The sequence below is a fragment of the Mus musculus genome, chromosome 3, assembly GCF_000001635.26.
Source record: "Mus musculus strain C57BL/6J chromosome 3, GRCm38.p6 C57BL/6J".
Classification (NCBI taxonomy): Eukaryota; Metazoa; Chordata; class Mammalia; order Rodentia; family Muridae; genus Mus; species Mus musculus.
In genome coordinates this window covers 107,825,705-107,830,460 of record NC_000069.6, presented here as the reverse complement: position 1 = coordinate 107,830,460, position 4,756 = coordinate 107,825,705, and positions in this window count along the sequence as shown.

The following is a 4,756-nucleotide window of genomic DNA, read 5'->3' as shown; positions in this document are numbered from 1 at the left end:
ATGGCTGACCCTGTGGCTTGCCTCAACCTTATAGTCTAAGACCTGTTGGACTCCTGAAATCATGCTGGGATGCAGTTGTCCCATCCTCCCAACAGTGGCTTTGCCTTTTGAGGAGTCCTGGGAAATAACAGGACTTGCTAGAAGGTCAGGGAGAGCTTTTTGAGAACACCCTAGGGAGCAGGAGTGAGCATGGTGCATTATGGGAGCGGAGATAGGACTGGGCAAGGGCATTCAGGTTCTGATGAGCATCAGGGGGCAGAGAAGGAAGAAAGTAGGGGAGGGGCAGATCATATCCCAAGCATCTGAATTTAGACTACATACAGAGCGTGAGCTCCATACCAGGGTGATGGGAACCAGTGACAGTGTGCGTGATGGTACATACTCAAGAGGATGACACAGGAGGATTGATGAAATTCTAGACCAGCTAGGACCACAGAGCAAGACCCTCTGTTGTGGGGGGTGACACTGTGACTGTGCTTCAGGATTAGTGCAGAGAGAGCAGCTGTGAGGTGCCAGTCGGCGTCCACAGTGTCCACCGCATTGTGGAGGAATTCTGTGATGAGCGCCCTGAGCAACTGTGTCCTGTGGGGCAATAGTTCTGGCGTGGATGTGGTAGTCATCCTCCCACAGCTGGAGTGAAGCCCGCTGGCCGGAGGAGTGAGCAGGATGCAAGGGACACACACACATGTGGCTGGTGTGAGTGCGGTTACAGAGGCTGCCGCCGCCGCTCATGAGTCAGTGGTCTGAGTCCCGTGCCAGCGCTGCTTCCTGGGACTGGGATTCAGGGAAAGGCAGGGTGTGAGGGAGCAGGAGGGAGCAGGCGGTGTGCTGCTCCAGCCTTTTGGAGGCGGCAGGGGAGAAGCCTCAGTCAGCTTTGCTTCAACTTACCACCCAGAGGAGCCACTCTATAATGAGCTTGAGACCCAGGTTAGCATCCCTAGGGCACATAACCTCATGCCTAGACCCCCATTCCATAACCCTCTTACTCCAAGCCATAGCCCCCAGGGATAACTCAGAGGGTCTAGGAGATGGAGACCTGTGTTGCCTTTCTCTCTGTGCAATTAGACTCCAGCTGTCTTTGCTTGAAGATCCTAAAGCCCTCTTGGTACTAAGGCCCTTCTCTGAAGCCAGAGCCCTGCTGTAGCTTGCACACTTTAGAAGACTTCCTCGCTGCCACTGGATCCTCAGAGAAATGCCAGCGATTGGCCAAACCCAGTGGCCCTCCTGCTACAGACCTGGGCTTCCTCAAAGGAAGGACCACTGGGTAGGATGTCAAATGTGCAGGTAAGGATTAGCTGAGGCTCCTCACAAGACATCTCTGCAGCCCAGCAGGTCCAGGTCCCGGGTCAAGGGGGGCTTCTTTGGGGAATCCTTTGCCTCTATTCCAGGAGGCCATGTGGAGTGGGTGGGCTGTTTCTGTGGGAGTGAAGGCCGGGTGTTGACCTCTGAGAGAGAGAGAGAGAGAGAGAGAGAGAGAGAGAGAGAGAGAGAGAGAGAGAGAGAGAGAGAAATGGCTGCTGGCACCATGGCCCTTACCCTACCCAGGCCCCTAGAACAGCATGCATCACTCACTGGCCAAGCATGTTGCACTCCCACCCCTAGCTGAAGTTTACGGGAGGTCTGCAGGAGATGCAAGGGCAGGTTTCCTTGGGGACACTGATGTAGGGACAGTGGTGACAGAGCAGGTGCCTCTAGGGAGATTCCAGACAGAGGAAAGAAGGAGGCAGGCAGGAATGCTTATGCCATGAGCTGTCCCTTCCCAAATCGAGTGGGTGGAGCTGAAGACGTGCTGAGTAATGTCCTCAAGAGACCGCCAGGAGGAGGAGGATGTGTGACCCTTGATGGGTCCAAGTGCCAATGAAATCACTCTCAGTGGCCTCAGCTCCTCCAGGGGTCATGATGACACGGTGCTCTCCTGAGGCAAACTCCTAAAGACTTCTGGCTCTTTAGACGTGATCCCTTCCTTCCTTCTTTCCTTCACAAATAGTTGAATGCGATGCTTGGGGGGCGGTGCTAATACATGCATTCTGGACAGCCTTAGCATGCAGATGTGCGACACAGAAAGAATGGGAGAGAACGGGAAAGGACATTTCTGGCAAAGATCAGGTGACATTGCAGGGCTAGGGCAACTGAAGGAGGCAGATGCAGACAGGACCTGCAAATGTGGTGCAGCCTGTGCCATAGAGGCTTCGCCAGTCCTCTTGATGTTGGGTGAGAAGGGAGCAGGGACCTTGGTCTCATGGGCAGAGTAGAAGCCTGACTCAGCAGTCCTGGGCTCATAGAGGATGCTGAGTGGGGCGTGGTATTTACCACCCCACACCTCAGTTTCCTCATCTGTGTAACGGGGTGACCATGGTTCTGGGGTTTCTGTAAGAACACAGTGTGACGTTGCTTTATAAACTGTAAGCAGCTCTACAGCCCGGAGGCATCCTTGGGTAACACTTCGACACACAGCCTCAGCACAGGCACCCTCAGCATTGACCTTTTGGAGCGCTATTTCCTGAGGAAAGGCCCTGTGAGGCCTCTCTCACCCAGCCATGTTAGTTCTCAGGCACTGGGTGATGTTGATGCTTTGACGTTCCCCGTTCACTCTTTGGGGTTCTTTTCTTTGAAACTAGGTTACCACCAACCTGAGGTCTTAGAACCCAGTTGCAGAAAGTCAGAGGCAAGAGACTTAGACTGAACTGAATCTTCAGACTAGGCGTGGAGGGGTGCAGGAGCAGGATTAGCCTGCTAATGGTGGGGCAGGGACTTGAGGTAAAGCAGGACGGTGAGTGGCAGGTGAGTGAGGCCAGGGGCAGTCAATATCAGTCAGACCTTTCTGAGTCAAACTAGACTCAGGAAGAGAGTCTGCCTCCACCCTGTCCCCAAGCTCAGCATCTTCACCATTGGCACTCCTGAGAAAGCCGAGGTGGGATTTAAATCATGGTCATGCGTGCCTTTAACACCAGCAGTTGGGAGCTCTGTGAGTTTGAGGCCAGCGTGGTCTACAGGGTGAGCTCCAGGACAGCCAGGGCTACATGGAGAACCACTACCCCGAGAGAGAGAGAGAGAGAGAGAGAGAGAGAGAGAGAGAGAGAGAGAGAGAGAGAGAGAGAGAGAGAGAGAGAGAGAAGAAAAAAAGAAAGCAGAGTTGGAGGGGGGAAGAAAGGGTTCCTTGGTTCCACTTGACTCCTGGGGCCTCTTTTCAGACCAGCTAACCCCATGCTATAGTTGTTGGAACAGATTTTGTTCTCCTTAGCTCCCAGAGTCACTAGGCCCTGCCTGGGCATGTCACTAGTGACCAGTGATTAAGCCAACTCTTTTCTTTTCTTTCCTTTTCTCTTCTCTTCTCTTCTCTTCTCTTCTCTTCTCTTCTCTTCTCTTCTCTTCTCTTCTCTTCTCTTCTCTTCTCTTCTCTTCTCTTCTCTTCTCTTCTCTTCTCTTTCTTCTCTTCTGCTAGAGGACTGGGTCCACTTGCCGCTGAACTCTGGTTCCCAGAATTTCTTGCCTCCACATGAGACCAAGTCCTTGGTACCCAGCCTGGCTCCTGCAGGTCTTCCTTGTCTGTGCCACTGGTCCCAAGTTCTCTTTGCCAGTAGCACCATAGTACCAGAACAGAACTGGACTTAGTGACTCTTAGCACTGAGTGGGCTCCATAAATATTTGTTGAATGGAATTCTTGCCTCTGGTTGGGATTTTCCACTGTAGCCAAAGGGCTGCTCCCAGCCCTGCCATGGTCAGGCCTGTTGGAGTCCACCCTTTGTATGTCCACTGTTACTTCTCCTCACCACACCCATTCCTCCTCATAGCCATCCTCCAGGATGCTCCTCAGAGCCACAGACTCCCTGTGGGCCCATGGCTGCCCGAGAACTCTGTCACCCCACCCTCCATGGGCTTCTTGACCTCTGCCTTCTGTTTATTCCTTGTTTTTCCCTTTTCTGCACGTGTCTCAGTGGTGTGGCTGAAGAAATCAGGCCCAAAGCAGAATCTACCAGAGCCCTACAGAGCCCTGGCCAAGGAAGATGATAATCTTGCCAATGGCCACAGAACAAGTACCATGGCTAGCTTTCAAGCCCCGGTGACCTGGCTCCCAGGTTTTTAACCCTTACATGCAAAGTTTGAGGAACATCTCCACGGAGATTTGATGAGGACTAAATAAGACCAATTACAGGAGGCTGCCTCGGAAACTATAAAAATCACTGTGTGAGCATTAATCAGTTGTAAAATACTTTAGAAACAGCCAAATTCTGTTAGTTGAGCACTTGCAAGTGGCTCTGTTGCTTCCAAAGCATGAACGGAACACTTGCCTTTCTTTTTCTCCTTTTCAGTTGAATAAGTCATAATGACTCTAGCTTGGCGGTTCGTGATGCTGGCTTATGTCTATGCTTATCATTGCCCCATCTATTCTCCTCTGACTACATGGTGTCTCTTCCCTGGAGCCCCTCCTTCCTGTTTCCTAGTCTCATATGCACAGCCAAAGCACTGTCACAGCACGTGATGGCGTCTCAGCCACACTGTGTTGCTTCTTGCCACCTTCGATCTTGCATCCATCCTTCTTGAAGCTGCTAGAAAACTCAGTTTGGTTACTGCCCTTCCGATGAGGGCCCAAGGACCTAGCTTATAGGCAATGGGACATGGCAGGAAGTTAGAATAGGAAGTGGGATTATGGGGAAAAGGACGGCCAAATCCGTTGTTATTCACTGATGATACAATTGCATACCTAGCAAACCCTGGAGATTTCACTGAAAGGCAAATATAGCTCATGACTTTCCTA